General features: G+C 43.6%; 16 non-coding genes across 16 annotated transcripts; all 16 read left to right on the top strand.

The window, feature by feature from the left end:
* Positions 1–738: 738 nt before the first annotated feature.
* On the top strand, positions 739–811 carry TRNAF-GAA (transfer RNA phenylalanine (anticodon GAA)). Its single transcript has one exon. It is a non-coding gene; the product is annotated as a tRNA-Phe (tRNA).
* A 250-nt stretch (positions 812–1,061) lies between these two features.
* Positions 1,062–1,134, top strand: TRNAF-GAA (transfer RNA phenylalanine (anticodon GAA)). The gene has a single exon. It is a non-coding gene; the product is annotated as a tRNA-Phe (tRNA).
* Positions 1,135–2,024: 890 nt separating this feature from the next.
* TRNAF-GAA (transfer RNA phenylalanine (anticodon GAA)) lies at positions 2,025–2,097 on the top strand. The gene has a single exon. It is a non-coding gene; the product is annotated as a tRNA-Phe (tRNA).
* A 1,856-nt stretch (positions 2,098–3,953) lies between these two features.
* Positions 3,954–4,026, top strand: TRNAF-GAA (transfer RNA phenylalanine (anticodon GAA)). Its single transcript has one exon. It is a non-coding gene; the product is annotated as a tRNA-Phe (tRNA).
* A 573-nt stretch (positions 4,027–4,599) lies between these two features.
* TRNAF-GAA (transfer RNA phenylalanine (anticodon GAA)) lies at positions 4,600–4,672 on the top strand. Its single transcript has one exon. It is a non-coding gene; the product is annotated as a tRNA-Phe (tRNA).
* Positions 4,673–6,208: 1,536 nt separating this feature from the next.
* On the top strand, positions 6,209–6,281 carry TRNAF-GAA (transfer RNA phenylalanine (anticodon GAA)). The gene has a single exon. It is a non-coding gene; the product is annotated as a tRNA-Phe (tRNA).
* Positions 6,282–7,176: 895 nt separating this feature from the next.
* Positions 7,177–7,249, top strand: TRNAF-GAA (transfer RNA phenylalanine (anticodon GAA)). The gene has a single exon. It is a non-coding gene; the product is annotated as a tRNA-Phe (tRNA).
* An 895-nt stretch (positions 7,250–8,144) lies between these two features.
* On the top strand, positions 8,145–8,217 carry TRNAF-GAA (transfer RNA phenylalanine (anticodon GAA)). The gene has a single exon. It is a non-coding gene; the product is annotated as a tRNA-Phe (tRNA).
* Positions 8,218–8,467: 250 nt separating this feature from the next.
* On the top strand, positions 8,468–8,540 carry TRNAF-GAA (transfer RNA phenylalanine (anticodon GAA)). Its single transcript has one exon. It is a non-coding gene; the product is annotated as a tRNA-Phe (tRNA).
* Positions 8,541–8,788: 248 nt separating this feature from the next.
* On the top strand, positions 8,789–8,861 carry TRNAL-GAG (transfer RNA leucine (anticodon GAG)). The gene has a single exon. It is a non-coding gene; the product is annotated as a tRNA-Leu (tRNA).
* A 570-nt stretch (positions 8,862–9,431) lies between these two features.
* TRNAL-GAG (transfer RNA leucine (anticodon GAG)) lies at positions 9,432–9,504 on the top strand. The gene has a single exon. It is a non-coding gene; the product is annotated as a tRNA-Leu (tRNA).
* Positions 9,505–11,684: 2,180 nt separating this feature from the next.
* Positions 11,685–11,757, top strand: TRNAF-GAA (transfer RNA phenylalanine (anticodon GAA)). The gene has a single exon. It is a non-coding gene; the product is annotated as a tRNA-Phe (tRNA).
* A 250-nt stretch (positions 11,758–12,007) lies between these two features.
* Positions 12,008–12,080, top strand: TRNAF-GAA (transfer RNA phenylalanine (anticodon GAA)). The gene has a single exon. It is a non-coding gene; the product is annotated as a tRNA-Phe (tRNA).
* Positions 12,081–13,292: 1,212 nt separating this feature from the next.
* On the top strand, positions 13,293–13,365 carry TRNAF-GAA (transfer RNA phenylalanine (anticodon GAA)). The gene has a single exon. It is a non-coding gene; the product is annotated as a tRNA-Phe (tRNA).
* Positions 13,366–14,582: 1,217 nt separating this feature from the next.
* TRNAL-UAA (transfer RNA leucine (anticodon UAA)) lies at positions 14,583–14,655 on the top strand. Its single transcript has one exon. It is a non-coding gene; the product is annotated as a tRNA-Leu (tRNA).
* A 4,766-nt stretch (positions 14,656–19,421) lies between these two features.
* TRNAF-GAA (transfer RNA phenylalanine (anticodon GAA)) lies at positions 19,422–19,494 on the top strand. Its single transcript has one exon. It is a non-coding gene; the product is annotated as a tRNA-Phe (tRNA).
* The last annotated feature ends 739 nt before the right edge of the window (positions 19,495–20,233 follow it).

Genomic DNA, 20,233 nt, shown 5'->3' with positions numbered 1-20,233 from the left:
CGTGAAATACACGTAATAATGCGCAACAGCTCTAATAAAGCGGTTTTACCGAAACGCAAGAACTCTCTAATCCCGCTGTCACTCTTCTCGTCTGCAGAAAAAGCGCCGTTGGGAGAGCGTTAAACTGAACATCTAAAGGTCCTTGGCTCGATCCCGGGTTTCGGCGTCCAAAGCCCTTTTTTGTTAAATCTGTCGGTATACAAGGATTTCGCAATAATTCTAACGAGTGAAACGGTTACGCAGGTGAACACACACGCTTGATAAAGAAATGCTGATTCAGGTTGCATCGCGGGAGTAGGCATTGCAAAAGTACCAGAAAAGTGTGAAAGACATGTAGTAATGTGCAACAGCTCTAATAAAGCAGTTTTACCGAAGCGCAAGAACTGCTAGATCCCGCTGTCACTCTTCTCTTGTCTGCTGAAATAGCTCAGTTGGGAGAGCGTTAATCTTAACATCTAAAGGTCCTTGGCTCGATCCCGGGTTTCGTCGTCCAAAGCACGATTTGTTAAATCTGTCGGTATGCAAGTATTTTGCAATAATTCTAACGAGTTAAACAGTTACGCAGGTGAACACACATGCTTGATAAAGAAATGCTGAATCAGATTGAATAGCGGCAGTAGGCGTTGCAAAAGAATCGGAATAGCGTGAAAGACATGTATTAATGTGCAACAGCTCTAATAAAGCGGTTTTACCGAAACGCAAGAACTGTTAAATCCCGCTGTCACTCTTCTCCCATCTGCCGAAATAGCTCAGTTGGGAGAGCGTTAAACTGAACATCTAAAGGTCATTGGCTCGATCCCGGGTTTCGGCGTCCAAAGCACTTTTTTGTTAGATCTCTCGGTATACAAGTATTTTGCAATACTTCTAACGAGTGAAACGGTTACGCAGGTGAACACACATGCTTGATAAAGAAATGCTGATTCAGATTGCATCGCGGGAGTAGGCATTGCAAAAGAACCAGAACAGCGTGAAATACACGTATTATTGTGCAACAGCTCTAATAAAGCGGTTTTACCGAAACGCAAGAACTCTTAAATCCCGCTGTCACTCTTCTCCGGTCTGCCGAAATAGCGCAGTTGGGAGAGCGTTAGACTGAAAATCTAAAGGTACTTGGCTCGATCCCGGGTTTTGGCGTCCAGAGCAATTTTTTGTTAAATTTCTCGGTACACAAGTATTTTGAAATAGTTCTAACGAGTGAAACGGTTATGCAGGTGAACACACATGCTTGATAAAGAAATGCTGATTCAGATTGCATCGCGGCAGTAGGCGTTGCAAAAGAACCGGAACAGCATGAAAGACATGTAGTAATGTGCCAAAGCTCTAATCAAGCGGTTTTACCGAAGCGCAAGAACTGTTATATCCCGCTGTCTCTCTTCCGTCTGCTGAAATTGCTCAGTTGGGAGAGCGTTAAACTGAACCTAGAAAGGTCCTTATATCAATCCTGGGTTTCGGCGTTCAAAACACGATTTTTAAATCTGTCGGTATACAAGTATTTTGCAATAATTCTAACGAGTGAAACGGTTACGCAGGTGAACACACATGCTTGATAAAGAAATGCTGATTCAGATTGCATCGCGGCAGTAGGCGTTGCAAAAGAACCGGAACAGCATGAAAGACATGTAGTAATCTGCAAAAGCTCTAATAAAGCGGTTTTTCCGAAGCGCAAGAACTGTTAGATCCCGCTGTCTCTCTTCTCCCGTCTGCTTAAATAGCTCAGTTGGGAGAGCGTTAAACTGAACATATAAAGGTCCTTATATTGATCCCGGGTTTTGGCGTTCAAAGCCCGATTTGTTAAATCTGCCGGTATACAAGTATTTTGCAATACTTCTAACGAGTGAAACGGTTACGCAGGTCAACACACATGCTTGATAAAGAAATGCTGATTCTGATTGCATCGCGGCAGTAGGCGTTGCAAAAGAACCGGAACAGCGTGAAAGATATGTAATAATGTGCAACAGCTCTAATAAAGCGATTTTACCCAAACGCAAGAACTGTTAAATCTCGCTGTCCCTCTTCTCCCGTCTGCCGAAATAGCTCAGTTGGGAGAGCGTTAAACTGAACATCTAAAGGTCCTTGGCTCGATCCCGGGTTTCAGCGTCCAAAGCACTTTTTTGTTAAATCTGTCGGTATACAAGTATTTCGCAATAATTCTAACGAGTGAAACGGTTACGCAGGTGAACACACCTGCTTGATAAAGAAATGCTGATTCAGATTGCATCGTGGGAGTAGGCATTGCAAAAGAACCAGAACAGCGTGAAATACACGTAATAATGTTCAACAGCTCTAATAAAGTGGTTTTACCGAAACGCAAGAACTCTTAAATCCCGCTGTCACTCTTCTCGTCTGCGAAAAAGCGCAGTTGGGAGAGCGTTAAACTGAACATCTAAAGGTCCTTGGCTCGAACCCGGGTTTCTGCGTCCAAAGCACTTTTTTGTTAAATCTCTCGGTACACAAGTATTTTGAAATAGTTTTAACGAGTGAAACGGTTATGCAGGTGAACACACATGCTTGATAAAGAAATGCTGATTCAGATTGCATCGCGGCAGTAGGCGTTGCAAAAGAACCGGAACAGCATGAAAGACATGTAGTAATGTGCAAAAGCTCTAATCAAGCGGTTTTACCGAAGCGCAAGAACTGTTAGATCCCGCTGTCTCTCTTCTCCCGTCTGCTGAAATAGCTCAGTTGGGAGAGCGTTAAACTGAACCTAGAAAGGTCTTTATATCAATCCCGGGTTTCGGCGTTCAAAGCATGATTTTTTAAATCGGTCGGTATACAAGTATTTTGCAATAATTCTAACGAGTGAAACGTTTTCGCAGGTAAACACACATGCTTGATAAAGAAAGGCTGATTCAGATTCATCGCGACAGTAGGCGTTGTGAAAGAACCGGAACAGCGTGAAAGACATGTAATAATGAGCAACAGCTTTAATAAAGCGGTTTTACCGAAGCGCAAGAACTGTTAGATCCCGCTCTCACTCTTCTCCTGTCTGCTGAAATAGCTCAGTTGGGAGAGTGTTAAACTGAACATCTAAAGGTCCTTGGGTCGATCCCGGGTTTCGGTGTCCAAAGTACTTTTTTGTTAAATCTGTCGGTACACAAGTATTTTGAAATAGTTCTAACGATTGAAACGGTAACGCAGGTGAACACACATGCTTGATAAAGAAATGCTGATTCAGATTGCATCGCGGCAGTAGGCGTTGCAAAAGAACCGGAACAGCATAAAAGACACGTAGTAATGTGCAAAAGCTCTAATAACGCGGTTTTACCGAAACGCAAGGACTGTTGAATGCCGCTTTTACTCTTCTCCCGTATGCCGAAATACCTCAGTTCGGAGAGCGTTAGACTGAAAATCTAAAGGTCCTTGGCTCGATCCCGGGTTTAGGCGTCCAGAGCACTTTTTTGTTAAATCTTTTGGTATACAAGTATTTTGCAATACTTCTAACGAGTGAAACGGTTACGCCGGTGAACACACATGCTTGATAAAGAAAGGCTGATTCAGATTGCATCGCAGCAGTAGGCGTTGCAAAAGAAACGGAACAGCATGAAAGACATGGAGTAATGTGCAACAGCCCTAATAAAGCAGTGTTGCCGAAACGCAAGAACTGTTAAATCCCGCTGTCAATCTTTACCCGTCTGCCGAAATAGCTCACTTGGGAGAGCGTTAAACTGAACATCTGAAGGTCCTTGGCTGGATCCCGGGTTTCGGCGTCCAAAGCACGATTTGTTAAATCCGTCGTTATACATGTATTGCAATAATTCTAACGAGTGAAACGGTTACACAGGTAAACACACATGCTTGATAAAGAAATGCTGATTATGATTGCATCGCGGCAGTAGGCGTTGCAAAAGAACCGGGACAGCATGAAAGACTATAGTAATGTGCAAAAGCTCTAATCAAGCGGTTTTACCGAAGCGCAAAAACTGTTAGATCCCGCTGTCTCTCTTCACCCGTCTGCCGAAATAGCTCAGTTGGGAGAGCGTTAAACTGAACATCTAAAGGTCCTTGGCTGGATCCCGGGTTTCGGCGTTCAGAGCACTTTTTTGTTAAATCTCTCGGTATACAAGTATTTTGCAATACTTCTAACGAGTGAAACGGTTATGCAGGTGAACACATATGCTTGATAAAGAAATGCTGATTCAGATTGCATCGCAGCAGTAGGCGTTGCAAAAGAACCGGAACAGCGTGAAAGACATGTAATAATGTGCAACAGTTCTAATAAAGCGATTTTACCCAAACGAAAGAACTGTTAAATCCCGCTTTCACTCTTCTCCCGTAGGCCGAAATAGCTGAGTTCGGAGAGCGTTAGAATGAAAATCTAAAGGTCCTTGGCTCGAACCCGGGTTTCTGCGTCCAAAGCACTTTTTTGTTAAATATCTCGGTATACAAGTATTTTGCAATACTTCTAAGGAGTGAAACGGTTACGCAGGTGAACACACATGCTTGATAAAGAAATGCTGATTCAGATTGCATCGCGAAAGTAGGCATTGCAAAAGAACCAGAACAGCGTGAAATACACGTAATAATGTGCAACAGCTCTAATAAAGCGGTTTTACCGAAACGCAAGAACTCTTAAATCCCGCCGTCACTCTTCTCCCCTCTGCCAAAATAGCGCAGTTGGGAGAGCGTTAGACTGAAAATCTAAAGGTCCTTGGCTCGATCCCGGGTTTCGGCGCCCAGAGCAATTTTTTGTTAAATCTCTCGGTACACAAGTATTTTGAAATAGTTTTAACGAGTGAAACGGTTATGCAGGTGAACACACATGCTTGATAAAGAAATGCTGATTCAGATTGCATCGCGGCAGTAGGCGTTGCAAAAGAACCGGAACAGCATGAAAGACATGTAGTAATGTGCAAAAGCTCTAATCAAGCGCTTTTACCGAAGCGCAAGAACTGTTAGATCCCGCTGTCTCTCTTCTCCCGTCTGCTGAAATAGCTCAGTTGGGAGAGCGTTAAACTGAACCTAGAAAGGTCTTTATATCAATCCCGGGTTTCGGCGTTCAAAGCATGATTTTTTAAATCGGTCGGTATACAAGTATTTTGCAATAATTCTAACGAGTGAAACGTTTACGCAGGTAAACACACATGCTTGATAAAGAAAGGCTGATTCAGATTCATCGCGACAGTAGGCGTTGTGAAAGAACCGGAAGAGCGTGAAAGACATGTAATAATGAGCAACAGCTTTAATAAAGCGGTTTTACCGAAGCGCAAGAACTGTTAGATCCCGCTCTCACTCTTCTCCTGTCTGCTGAAATAGCTCAGTTGGGAGAGTGCTAAACTGAACATCTAAAGGTCCTTGGGTCGATCCCGGGTTTCGGTGTCCAAAGTACTTTTTTGTTAAATCTGTCGGTACACAAGTATTTTGAAATAGTTCTAACGATTAAAACGGTAACGCAGGTGAACACACATGCTTGATAAAGAAATGCTGATTCAGATTGCATCGCGGCAGTAGGCGTTGCAAAAGAACCGGAACAGCATAAAAGACACGTAGTAATGTGCAAAAGCTCTAATAACGCGGTTTTACCGAAACGCAAGGACTGTTGAATGCCGCTTTCACTCTTCTCCCGTATGCCGAAATACCTCAGTTCGGAGAGCGTTAGACTGAAAATCTAAAGGTCCTTGGCTCGATCCCGGGTTCTGGCGTCCAGAGCACTTTTTTGTTAAATCTTTTGGTATACAAGTATTTTGCAATACTTCTAACGAGTGAAACGGTTACGCCGGTGAACACACATGCTTGATAAAGAAAGGCTGATTCAGATTGCATCGCAGCAGTAGGCGTTGCAAAAGAAACGGAACAGCATGAAAGACATGGAGTAATGTGCAACAGCCCTAATAAAGCAGTGTTGCCGAAACGCAAGAACTGTTAAATCCCGCTGTCAATCTTTACCCGTCTGCCGAAATAGCTCACTTGGGAGAGCGTTAAACTGAACATCTGAAGGTCCTTGGCTGGATCCCGGGTTTCGGCGTCCAAAGCACGATTTGTTAAATCCGTCGTTATACATGTATTGCAATAATTCTAACGAGTGAAACGGTTACACAGGTAAACACACATGCTTGATAAAGAAATGCTGATTCAGATTGCATCGCGGCAGTAGGCGTTGCAAAAGAACCGGAACAGCATGAAAGACTATAGTAATGTGCAAAAGCTCTAATCAAGCGTTTTTACCGAAGCGCAAAAACTGTTAGATCCCGCTGTCTCTCTTCACCCGTCTGCCGAAATAGCTCAGTTGGGAGAGCGTTAAACTGAACATCTAAAGGTCCTTGGCTGGATCCCGGGTTTCGGCGTCCAGAGCACTTTTTTGTTAAATCTCTCGGTATACAAGTATTTTGCAATACTTCTAACGAGTGAAACGGTTACGCAGGTGAACACATATGCTTGATAAAGAAATGCTGATTCAGATTGCATCGCAGCAGTAGGCGTTGCAAAAGAACCGGAACAGCGTGAAAGACATGTAATAATGTGCAACAGTTCTAATAAAGCGATTTTACCCAAACGAAAGAACTGTTAAATCCCGCTTTCACTCTTCTCGCGTAGGCCGAAATAGCTGAGTTCGGAGAGCGTTAGAATGAAAATCTAAAGGTCCTTGGCTCGATCCCGGGTTTCGGCGTCCAAAGCACGATTTGTTAAATCCGTCGTTATACATGTATTTTGCAATAATTCTAACGAGTGAAACGGTTACGCAGGTGAACACACATGCTTGATAATGAAATGCTGATTCAGATTGCATCGCGGGAGTAGGCATTGCAAAAGAACCAGAACAGCGTGAAATACACGTAATAATGTGCAACAGCTCTAATAAAGCGGTTTTACCGAAACGCAAGAACTCTTAAATCCCGCTGTCACTCATCTCCCGTATGCCGAAATAGCTCAGTTCGGAGAGGGTTAGACTGAAAATCTAAAGGTCCTTGGCTCGATCCTGGGTTTCCGCGTCCAGAGCACTTTATTGTTGATTCTCTCGGTATACAAGTATTTTGCAATACTTCTAACGAGTGAAACGGTTACGCAGGTGAACACACATGCTTGATAAAGAAATGCTGAATCAGATTGAATCGCGCCAGTAGGCGTTGCAAAAGAACCGGAATAGCGTGAAATACACGTAATATTGTGCAACAGCTCTAATAAAGTGGTTTTACCGAAACGCAAGAACTCTTAAATCCCGCTGTCACTCTTCTCCCGTCTGCCGAAATAGCGCAGTTGGGAGAGCGTTAGACTGAAAATCTAAAGGTCCTTGGCTCGATCCCGGGTTTCGGCGTCCAGAGCAATTTTTTGTTAAATCTCTCGGTACACAAGCATTTTGAAATTGTTCTAACGAGTGAAACGGTTATGCAGGTGAACACACATGCTTGATAAAGAAATGCTGATTCAGATTGCATCGCGGCAGTAGGCGTTGCAGAAGAACCGCAACAGCATGAAAGACATGTAGTAATATGCAAAAGCTCTAATAAAGCGGTTTTACCGAAGCGCAAGAACTGTTAGATCCCGCTGTCTCTCTTCTCCCGTCTGCTGAAATAGCTCAGTTGGGAGAGCATTAAACTGAACCTAGAAAGGTCCTTATATCAATCCTGGGTTTGGGCGTTCAAAGCACGATTTTTTAAATCTGTGGGTATACCAGTATTTTGCAATAATTCTAACGAGTGAAACGGTTACGCAGGTGAACACACATGCTTGATAAAGAAAGGCTTATTCAGATTGCATCGCGACAGTAGGTGTTGCGAAAGAACCGGAACAGCGTGAAAGACATGTAATAATGAGCAACAGCTTTAAAAAAGCGGTTTTACCGAAGCGCAAGAACTGTTAGATCCCGCTGTAACTCTTCTCCCTTCTGCTGAAATAGCTCAGTTGGGAGAGTGTTAAACTGAACATCTAAAGGTCCTTGGCTCGATCCCGGGTTTCGGTGTCCAAAGCACTTTTTTGTTAAATCTGTCGGTACACAAGTATTGTGAAATAGTTCTAACGAGTGAAACGGTTACGCAGGTGAACACTTATGCTTGATAAAGAAATGCTCATTCAGATTGCATTGCAGCAGTAGGCGTTGCAAAAGAACCGGAACAGCGTGAAAGACATGTAATAATGTGCAACAGCTCTAATAAAGCGATTTTGCCCAAACGCAAGAACAGTTAAATCCCGCTTTCACTCTTCTCCCGTAGGCCGAAATAGCTCAGTTCGGAGAGCGTTAGACTGAAAATCTAAAGGTCCTTGGCTCGATCCCGGGTTTCGGCGTCCAAAGCAATTTTGTGGTAAATCTGTCGGTATACAAGTATTTTGCAATAATTCTAACGAGTGAAATGGTTACGCAGGTGAACACACAGGCTTGATAAAGAAATGCGGATTCAGATTGCATCGCGGAAGTAGGCATTGCAAAAGAACCAGAACAGCGTGAAAGACATGTAGTAATGTGCAACAGCCCTAATAAAGCAGTTTTACCGAAACGCAAGAACTCTTAAATGCCACTTTCACTCATCTCCCGTAAGCCGAAATAGCTCAGTTCGGAGAGCGTTAGACTGAAAATCTAAAGGTCCTTGGCTCGATCCTGGGTTTCGGCGTCCAGAGCACTTTATTGTTGATTCTCTCGGTATACAAGTATTTTGCAATACTTCTAACGAGTGAAACGGTTACGCAGGTGAACACACATGCTTGATAAAGAAATGCTGATTCAGATTGCAGTGCGGCAGTAGGCTGCAAAAGAAGCGCAACAGCGTGAAAGACATGTAATAATGTGCAACAGCTCTAATAAAGCGATTTTACCCAAACGCAAGAACTGTTAAATCCCGCTGTCACTCTTCTCCCGTCTGCCGAAATAGCTCAGTTGGGAGAGCGTTAAACTGAGCATCTAAAGGTCCTTGGCTCGATCCCGGGTTTCGGCGTCCAAAGCACGATTTGTTAAATCCGTCGTTATACATGTATTTTGCAATAATTCTAACGAGTGAAACGGTTACGCAGGTGAACACACATGCTTGATAATGAAATGCTGATTCAGATTGCATCGCGGGAGTAGGCATTGCAAAAGAACCAGAACAGCGTGAAATACACGTAATAATGTGCAACAGCTCTAATAAAGCGGTTTTATCGAAACGCAAGAACTCTTAAATCCCGCTGTCACTCATCTCCCGTATGCCGAAATAGCTCAGTTCGGAGAGGGTTAGACTGAAAATCTAAAGGTCCTTGGCTCGATCCTGGGTTTCCGCGTCCAGAGCACTTTATTGTTGATTCTCTCGGTATACAAGTATTTTGCAATACTTCTAACGAGTGAAACGGTTACGCAGGTGAACACACATGCTTGATAAAGAAATGCTGATTCAGATTGCAGTGCGGCAGTAGGCTGCAAAAGAACCGGAACAGCGTGAAAGACATGTAATAATGTGCAACAGTTCTAATAAAGCGATTTTACCCAAACGAAAGAACTGTTAAATCCCGCTGTCACTCTTCTCCCGTCTGCCGAAATAGCTCAGTTGGGAGAGCGTTAAACTGAGCATCTAAAGGTCCTTGGCTCGATCCCGGGTTTCGGCGTCCAAAGCACGATTTGTTAAATCCGTCGTTATACATGTATTTTGCAATAATTCTAACGAGTGAAACGGTTACGCAGGTGAACACACATGCTTGATAAAGAAATGCTGATTCAGGTTGCATCGCGGGAGTAGGCATTGCAAAAGAACCAGAATAGTGTGAAAGACATGTAGTAATGTGCAACAGCTCTAATAAAGCAGTTTTACCGAAGCGCAAGAACTGCTAGATCCCGCTGTCACTCTTCTCCCGTCTGCTGAAATAGCTCAGTTGGGAGAGCGTTAATTTTAACATCTAAAGGTCCTTGGCTCGATTCCGGGGTTCGTCGTCCAAAGCACGATTTGTTAAATCTGTCGGTATACAAGTATTTTGCAATAATTCTAACGAGTTAAACAGTTACGCAGGTGAACACACATGCTTGATAAAGAAATGCTGAATCAGATTGAATCGCGGCAGTAGGCGTTCCAAAAGAACCGGAATAGCGTGAAAGACATGTATTATTGTGCAACAGCTCTAATAAAGCGGTTTTACCGAAACGCAAGAACTGTTAAATCCGGCTGTCACTCTTCTCCCGTCTGCCGAAATAGCTCAGTTGTGAGAGCGTTAAACTGAACATCTAAAGGTCATTGGCTCGATCCCGGGTTTCGGCGTCCAAAGCACTTTTTTGTTAAATCTCTCGGTATACAAGTATTTTGCAATACTTCTAACGAGTGAAACGGTTATGCAGGTGAACACACATGCTTGATGAAAAAATGCTGATTCAGATTGCATCGCGGGAGTAGGCATTGCAAAAGAACCAGGACAGCGTGAAATACACGTAATATTGTGCAACAGCTCTAATAAAGCGGTTTTACCGAAACGCAAGAACTGTTAGATCCCGCTGTCTCTCTTCTCCCGTCTGCTGAAATAGCTCAGTTGGGAGAGCATTAAACTGAACCTAGAAAGGTCCTTATATCAATCCCGGGTTTCGGCGTTCAAAGCACGATTTTTTAAATCTGTGGGTATACAAGTATTTTGCAATAATTCTAACGAGTGAAACGGTTACGCAGGTGAACACACATGCTTGATAAAGACAGGCTTATTCAGATTGCATAGCGACAGTAGGTATTGCGAAAGAACGGGAACAGCGTGAAAGACATGTATAATGAGCAACAGCTTTAAAAAAGCGGTTTTACCGAAGCGCAAGAACTGTTAGATCCCGCTGTGACTCTTCTCCCGTATGCCGAAATAGCTCAGTTCGGAGCGCGTTAGACTGAAAACCTAAAGGTCCTTGGCTCGCTCCCAGTTTCGGCGTCCAGAGCACTTTTTTGTTAAATCTTTCGGTATACAAGTATTTTGCAATACTTCTAATGAGTGAAACGGTTACGCAGGTGAACACACCTGCTTGATAAAGAAATGCTGATTCAGATTGCATCGCGGGAGTAGGCATTGCAAAAGAACCAGAACAGCGTGAAATACACGTAATAATGCGCAACAGCTCTAATAAAGCGGTTTTACCGAAACGCAAGAACTCTCTAATCCCGCTGTCACTCTTCTCGTCTGCAGAAAAAGCGCCGTTGGGAGAGCGTTAAACTGAACATCTAAAGGTCCTTGGCTCGATCCCGGGTTTCGGCGTCCAAAGCCCTTTTTTGTTAAATCTGTCGGTATACAAGGATTTCGCAATAATTCTAACGAGTGAAACGGTTACGCAGGTGAACACACACGCTTGATAAAGAAATGCTGATTCAGGTTGCATCGCGGGAGTAGGCATTGCAAAAGTACCAGAAAAGTGTGAAAGACATGTAGTAATGTGCAACAGCTCTAATAAAGCAGTTTTACCGAAGCGCAAGAACTGCTAGATCCCGCTGTCACTCTTCTCTTGTCTGCTGAAATAGCTCAGTTGGGAGAGCGTTAATCTTAACATCTAAAGGTCCTTGGCTCGATCCCGGGTTTCGTCGTCCAAAGCACGATTTGTTAAATCTGTCGGTATGCAAGTATTTTGCAATAATTCTAACGAGTTAAACAGTTACGCAGGTGAACACACATGCTTGATAAAGAAATGCTGAATCAGATTGAATAGCGGCAGTAGGCGTTGCAAAAGAATCGGAATAGCGTGAAAGACATGTATTAATGTGCAACAGCTCTAATAAAGCGGTTTTACCGAAACGCAAGAACTGTTAAATCCCGCTGTCACTCTTCTCCCATCTGCCGAAATAGCTCAGTTGGGAGAGCGTTAAACTGAACATCTAAAGGTCATTGGCTCGATCCCGGGTTTCGGCGTCCAAAGCACTTTTTTGTTAGATCTCTCGGTATACAAGTATTTTGCAATACTTCTAACGAGTGAAACGGTTACGCAGGTGAACACACATGCTTGATAAAGAAATGCTGATTCAGATTGCATCGCGGGAGTAGGCATTGCAAAAGAACCAGAACAGCGTGAAATACACGTATTATTGTGCAACAGCTCTAATAAAGCGGTTTTACCGAAACGCAAGAACTCTTAAATCCCGCTGTCACTCTTCTCCGGTCTGCCGAAATAGCGCAGTTGGGAGAGCGTTAGACTGAAAATCTAAAGGTACTTGGCTCGATCCCGGGTTTTGGCGTCCAGAGCAATTTTTTGTTAAATCTCTCGGTACACAAGTATTTTGAAATAGTTCTAACGAGTGAAACGGTTATGCAGGTGAACACACATGCTTGATAAAGAAATGCTGATTCAGATTGCATCGCGGCAGTAGGCGTTGCAAAAGAACCGGAACAGCATGAAAGACATGTAGTAATGTGCCAAAGCTCTAATCAAGCGGTTTTACCGAAGCGCAAGAACTGTTATATCCCGCTGTCTCTCTTCCGTCTGCTGAAATTGCTCAGTTGGGAGAGCGTTAAACTGAACCTAGAAAGGTCCTTATATCAATCCTGGGTTTCGGCGTTCAAAACACGATTTTTAAATCTGTCGGTATACAAGTATTTTGCAATAATTCTAACGAGTGAAACGGTTACGCAGGTGAACACACATGCTTGATAAAGAAATGCTGATTCAGATTGCATCGCGGCAGTAGGCGTTGCAAAAGAACCGGAACAGCATGAAAGACATGTAGTAATCTGCAAAAGCTCTAATAAAGCGGTTTTTCCGAAATGCAAGAACTGTTAAATGCCGCTTTCACTCTTCTCCCTTATGCCGAAATAGCTCAGTTCGGAGAGCGTTAGACGGAAAATCTAAAGGTCCTTGGCTCGCTCCCGGGTTTCGGCGTCCAGAGCACTTTTTTTTAAATCTTTCGGTATACAAGTATTTTGCAATACTTCTAACGAGTGAAACGGTTACGCAGGTGAACACACATGCTTGATAAAGGAATGCTGATTCAGATTGCATCGCGGGAGTACGCATTGCAAAAGAACCAGAACAGTGTGAAAGACATGTCGTAATGTGCAACAGCTCTAATAAAGCAGTTTTACCGAAGCGCAAGAACTGCTTGATCCCGCTGTCACTCTTCTCCCGTCTGCTGAAATAGCTCAGTTGGGAGAGCGTTAATTTTAACACCTAAAGGTCCTTGGCTCGATCCCGGGTTTCGTTGTCCAAAGCAGGATTTGTTAAATCTGTCGGTATACAAGTGTTTTGCAATAATTCTAACGAGTTAAACAGTTACGCAGGTGACCACACATGCTTGATAAAGAAATGCTGAATCAGATTGAATCGCGGCAGTAGGCGTTGCGAAAGAACCGTAACAGCGTTAAAGACATGTAATAACGTGCAACAGCTCTAATAAAGCGGTTTTACCGAAACGCAAGAACTCTTAAATCCCGCTGTCACTCTTCTCCCGTCTGCCGAAATAGCGCAGTTGGGAGAGCGTTAGACTGAAAATCTGAAGGTCCTTGGCTCGATCCCGGGTTTCGGCGTCCAGAGCAATTTTTTGTTAAATCTCTCGGTACACAAGTATTTTGAAATAGTTCTAACGAGTGAAACGGTTATGCAGGTGAACACACATGCTTGATAAAAAAAATGCTGATTCAGATTGCATCGCGGCAGTAGGCGTTGCAAAAGAACCGGAACAGCATGAAAGACATGTAGTAATGTGCAAAAGCTCTAATCAAGCGGTTTTACCGAAGCGCAAGAACTGTTAGATCCCGCTGTCTCTCTTCTCCCGTCTGCTGAAATAGCTCAGTTGGGAGAGCGTTAAACTGAAACTAGAAAGGTCCTTATATCGATCCCGGGTTTCGGCATTCAAAGCACGATTTTTTAAATCTGTCGGTATACAAGTATTTTGCAATAATTCTAACGAGTGAAACGGTTACGCAGGTGAACACACATGCTTGATAAAGAAAGGCTGATTCAGGTTGCATCGCGGGAGTAGGCATTGCAAAAGAACCAGAACAGTGTGAAAGACACGTAGTAATGTGCAACAGCTCTAATAAAGCAGTTTTACCGAAGCGCAAGAACTGCTAGATCCCACTGTCACTCTTCTCCCGTCTGCTGAAATAGCTCAGTTGGGAGAGCGTTAATCTTAACACCTAAAGGTCCTTGGCTCGATCCCGGGTTTCGTCGTCCAAAGCACGATTTGTTAATTCTGTCGGTATACAAGTATTTTGCAATAATTCTAACGAGTTAAGCAGTTACGCAGGTGAACACACATGCTTGATAAAGAAAGGCTGAATCAGATTGCATCGCGACAGTAGGCGTTGCAAAAGAACCGGAACAGCGTGAAGACATGTATTAATGTGCAACAGTTCTAATAAAGCGGTTTTACCGCAACGCAAGAACTGTTTAATCCCGCTGTCACCCTTCTTCCGTCTGCCGAAATAGCTCAGTTGGGAGAGCGTTAAACTGAACATCTAAAGTTCATTGGCTGGATCCCGGGTTTCGGCGTCGAAAGCACTTTTTTGTTAAATCTGTCGGTATACAAGTATTTCGCAATAACTCTAACGAGCGAAATGGTTACGCAGGTGAACACACATGCTTGATAAAGAAATGCTGATTCAGATTGCATCGTGGAAGTAGGCATTGCAAACGAACCAGAACAGCGTGATAGACATGTAATAATGTGCAAGAGTTCTAATAAAGCGGTTTTACCGAAACGCAAGAACTGTTAAATCCCGCTGTCACTCTTCTCCCGTCTGCTGAAATAGCTCAGTTGGGAGAGCGTTAATCTTAACATCTAAAGGTCCTTGGCTCGATCCCGGGTTTCAGCGTTTAAAGCACTTTTTTTGTTAAATCTGTCGGTATGCAAGTATTTTGCAATAATTTTAACGAGTGAAACGGTTACGCAGGTGAAAACACATGCTTGATGAAGAAATGCTTATTCAGATTGCATTGCGGCAGTGGGCGTTGCAAAAGAACCGGAACAGCGTGAAAGACATGTAATAATGAGCAACAGCTTTAATAAAGCGGTTTTACCGAAGCGCAAGAACTGTTAGATCCCGCTGTCTCTCTTCTCCCGTCTTCTGAAATAGCTCAGTTGGGAGAGCGTTAAACTGAACATATAAAGGTCCTTGGCTCGTTCCCGGGTTTCGGCGTCCAGAGCAATTTTTGTTAAATCTCTCGGTATACAAGTATTTTGCAATACTTCTAACGAGTGAACCGGTTACGCAGGTGAACACACATGCTTGATGAAGAAATGCTGATTCAGATTGCATCGCGGGAGTAGGCATTGCAAAAGAACCTGAACAGCGTGAAATACTCGCAATAATGTGCAACAGCTCTAATAAAGCGGTTTTACCGAAACGCAAGAACTCTTAAATCCCGCTGTCACTCTTCTCCCGTCTGCCGAAATAGCGCAGTTGGGAGAGCGTTAAACTGAACATCTAAAGGTCCTTGGCTCGATCCCGGGTTTCTGCGTCCAAAGCAATTTTTTGGTAAATCTTTCGGTATACAAGTATTTTGCATCAATTCTGAGGAGTGAAACGGTTACGCAGGTGAACACACATGCTTGATAAAGAAATGCTGATTCAGATTGCATCGCGGGAGTAGGCATTGCAAAAGAACCTGAACAGCGTGAAATACTCGCAATAATGTGCAACAGCTCTAATAAAGCGGTTTTACCGAAACGCAAGAACTCTTAAATCCCGCTGTCACTCTTCTCCCGTATGCCGAAATAGCGCTGTTGGGAGAGCGTTAAACTGAACATCTAAAGGTCCTTGGCTCGATCCCGGGTTTCTGCGTCCAAAGCAATTTTTTGGTAAATCTTTCGGTGTACAAGTATTTTGCATCAATTCTGAGGAGTGAAACGGTTACGCAGGTGAACACACATGCTTGATGAAGAAATGCTGATTCAGATTGCATCGCGGGAGTAGGCATTGCAAAAGAACCTGAACAGCGTGAAATACTCGCAATAATGTGCAACAGCTCTAATAAAGCGGTTTTACCGAAACGCAAGAACTCTTAAATCCCGCTGTCACTCTTCTCCCGTATGCCGAAATAGCGCAGTTGGGAGAGCGTTAAACTGAACATCTAAAGGTCCTTGGCTCGATCCCGGGTTTCTGCGTCCAAAGCAATTTTTTGGTAAATCTTTCGGTATACAAGTATTTTGCATCAATTCTGAGGAGTGAAACGGTTACGCAGGTGAACACACATGCTTGATAAAGAAATGCTGATTCAGATTGCATCGCGGGAGTAGGCATTGCAAAAGAACCGGAACAGCGTGAAATACACGTAATAATGTGCAACAGCTCTAACAAAGCGGTTTTACCGGAACGCAAGAACTCTTAAATCCCGCTGTCACTCTTCTCCCGTCTGCCGAAATAGCGCAGTTGGGAGAGCGTTAAACTGAACATCTAAAGGTCCTTGGCTCGATCCCGGGTTTCAGCGTCCAAAGCACTTTTTTGTTAAATCTGTCGGTATACAAGTATTTCGCAATAATTCTAACGAGTGAAACGGTTACGCAGGTGAACACACGTGCTTGAAAAAGAAATGCTGATTCAGATTGCATCGCAACAGTAGGCGTTGCAAAAGAACCGGAACAGCGTGAAAGACATGTAGTAATGTGCAACAGCTCTAATAAAGCAGTTTTACCGAAGCGCAAGAACTGCTAGATCCTGCTGTCACTTTTCTCCCGTCTGCTGAAATAGCTCAGTTGGGAGAGCGTTAATCTGAACATATAAAGGTCCTTGGCTCGATCCCGGGTTTCAGCGTCCGAAGCACTTTTTTGTTAAATCTGTCGGTATACAAGTATTTTGCAAGAATTCTAACGAGTGAAACGGTTACGCAGCTGAACACACCTGCTTGATAAAGAAATGCTGATTAAGATTGCATCGCGACAGCAGGCGTTGCAAAAGAACCGGAACAGCATGAGAGACATGTAGTATTGTGCAAAAGCTCCAATAAAGCGGTTTTACCGAAGCGCAAGAACTGTTAGATCCCGCTGTCTCTCTTCTCCCGTCTGCTGAAATAGCTCAGTTGGGAGAGCGTTGAACTGAACATCTAAAGGTTCTTATATCGATCCCGGGTTTCGGCGTTCAAAGCAAGATTCGTTAAATCTGCAGATATACAAGTATTTTGCAATAATTCTAACGAGTGAAACGGTTACGCAGGTGAACACACATGCTTGATAAAGAAATGATGATTCAGATTGCATGGCGGCAGTAGGCGTTGCAAAAGAACCGGAACTGCGTGATAGACATGTAATATTGTGCAACAGCTCTAATGAAGCGATTTTACCCAAACGCAAGAACTGTTAAATCCCGCTGTCACTCTTCTCCCGTCTGACGAAATAGCTCAGTTGGGAGAGTGTTAAACTGAACATCTAAAAGTCCTTGGCTCGATCCCGGGTTTCAGCGTCCAAAGCACTTTTTTGTTAAATCTGTCGGTATACAAGTATTTTGCAAGAATTCTAACGAGTGAAACGGTTACGCAGGTGAACACACCTGCTTGATAAAGAAATGCTGATTCAGATTGCATCGCGACAGTAGGCCTTGCAAAAGAACCGGAACTGCGTGAAAGACATGTAATATTGTGCAACAGCTCTAATGAAGCGATTTTACCCAAACGCAAGAACTGTTAAATCCCGCTGTCACTCTTCTCCTGTCTGACGAAATAGCTCAGTTGGGAGAGTGTTAAACTGAACATCTAAAAGTCCTTGGCTCGATCCCGGGTTTCGGCGTCCAAAGCACTTATTGTTAAATCTGTCGGTATACAAGTATTTTGCACGAATTCTAACGAGTTAAACAGTTACGCAGGTGAACACACATGCTTGATAAAGAAATGATGATTCAGATTGCATGGCGGCAGTAGGCGTTGCAAAAGAACCGGAACTGCGTGAAAGACATGTAATATTGTGCAACAGCTCTAATGAAGCGATTTTACCCAAACGCAAGAACTGTTAAATCCCGCTGTCACTCTTCTCCTGTCTGACGAAATAGCTCAGTTGGGAGAGTGTTAAACTGAACATCTAAAAGTCCTTGGCTCGATCCCGGGTTTCGGCGTCCAAAGCACTTATTGTTAAATCTGTCGGTATACAAGTATTTTGCACGAATTCTAACGAGTTAAACAGTTACGAAGGTGAACACACATGCTTGATAAAGAAATGCTGATTTAGATTGCATGGCGGCAGTAGGCGTTCCAAAAGAACCGGAACCGCGTGAAAGACATGTAGTAATGTGCAACAGCCCTAATAAAGCAGTTTTACCGAAGCGCAAGAACTGCTAGATACCGCTGTCACACTTCTCCCGTCTGCTGAAATAGCTCAGTTGGGAGAGCGTTAATCTTAACATATAAAGATCCTTGGCTCGATCCCGGGTTTCGGCGTCCAAAGCACGATTTGTTAAATCTGTCGGTATACAAGTATTTTGCAAGAATTCTAACGAGTTAAACAGTTACGCAGGTGAACACACATGCTTGATAAAGAAATGCTCATTCAGATTGCATGGCGGCAGTAGGCGTTCCAAAAGAACCGGAACCGCGTGAAAGACATGTAGTAATGTGCAACAGCCCTAATAAAGCAGTTTTACCGAAACGCAAGAACTGTTAAATGCCGCCTTCACACTTCTCCCGTTTGCCAAAATAGCTCAGTTCGGAGAGCGCTAGATTGAAAATTTGAAGGTCCTTGGCTCGATCCCGGGTTTCCGCGCCCAGAGCACTTTTTTTAAATCTCTCGGTATACAAGTATTTTGCAATACTTCTAACGAGTGAAACGGTTACACAGGTGAACACATATGCTCGATAAAGAAATGCTGATTCAGATTGCATCGAGGCAGTAGGCGTTGCAAAAGAACCGGAACAGCGTGAAAGACATGTAATAATGTGCAACAGCTCTAATAAAGCGATTTTACCCAAACGCAAGAACTGTTAAATCCCGCTGTCACTCTTCTCCCGTCTGCGGAAATAGCTCAGTTGGGAGAGCGTTAAACGGAACATCTAAAGGTCCTTGGCTCGATCCCGGGTTTCAGCGTCCAAAGCACTTTTTTGTTAAATCTGTCGGTATACAAGTATTTTGCAAGAATTCTAACGAGTGAAACGGTTACGCAGGTGAACACACCTGCTTGATAAAGAAATGCTGATTCAGATTGCATCGCGACAGTAGGCCTTGCAAAAGAACCGGAACAGCGTGAAAGACATGAAGTAATGTGCAAGAGCTCTAATAAAGCGATTTTACCCAAACGCAAGAACTGTTAAATTCCGCTGTCACTCTTCTCCCGTCTGCCGAAATAGCGCAGTTGGGAAAGTGTTAAACTGAACATCTAAAAGTCCTTGGCTCGATCCCGGGTTTCGGCGTCCAAAGCACTTTTTTGTTGAATCTGTCGGTACACAAGTATTTCGCAATAATTCTAACGAGTGAAACGGTTACGCAGGTGAACACACATGCTTGATAAAGAAATGCTGATTCAGATTGTATGGCGGCAGTAGGCGTTGCAAAAGAACAGGAACTGCGTGAAAGACATGTAATATTGTGCAACAGCTCTAATAAAGCGATTTTATCCAAACGCAAGAACTGTTAAATCCCGCTGTCACTCTTCTCCCGTCTGCCGAAATAGCTCAGTTGGGAGAGCGTTAAACTGAATATCTAAAGGTCCTTGGCTCGATCCCGGGTTTCAGCGTCCAAAGCACTTTTTTTTAAATCTCTCGGTATACCAGTATTTCGCAATAATTCTAACGAGTGAAACGGTTACGCAGGTGATCACACCTGCTTGATAAAGAAATACCGATTCAGATTGCATCCCGACAGTAGGCGTTGCAAAAGAACCGGAACAGCGTGAAAGACATGTAGTAATGTGCAACAGCTCTAATAAAGCAGTTTTACCGAAGCGCAAGAACTGCTAGATCCTGCTGTCACTTTTCTCCCGTCTGCTGAAATAGCTCAGTTGGGAGAGCGTTAATCTGAACATATAAAGGTCCTTGGCTCGATCCCGGGTTTCAGCGTCCGAAGCACTTTTTTGTTAAATCTGTCGGTATACAAGTATTTTGCAAGAATTCTAACGAGTGAAACGGTTACGCAGCTGAACACACCTGCTTGATAAGGAAATGCTGATTCAGATTGCATCCCGACAGTAGGCGTTGCAAAAGAACCGGAACAGCGTAAAAGACATGTAGTAATGTGCAACAGCTCTAATAAAGCAGTTTTACCGAAGCGCAAGAACTGCTAGATCCCGCTGTCACACTTCTCGCGTCTGCTGAAATGGCTCAGTTGGGAGAGCGTTAATCTGAACATATAAAGGTCCTTGGCTCGATCCCGAGTTTCGTCGTCCAAAGCACGATTTGTTAAATCTGTCGGTATACAAGTATTTTGCACGAATTTTAACGAGTTAAACAGTTACGCAGGTGAACACACATGCTTGA

The sequence above is a fragment of the Rhipicephalus microplus genome, chromosome X (assembly GCF_043290135.1).
Source record: "Rhipicephalus microplus isolate Deutch F79 chromosome X, USDA_Rmic, whole genome shotgun sequence".
NCBI lineage: Eukaryota > Metazoa > Arthropoda > Arachnida > Ixodida > Ixodidae > Rhipicephalus > Rhipicephalus microplus.
The sequence above is the reverse complement of the archived record's forward strand: the minus strand, read 5'-3'. Positions and strand labels throughout refer to the sequence as shown.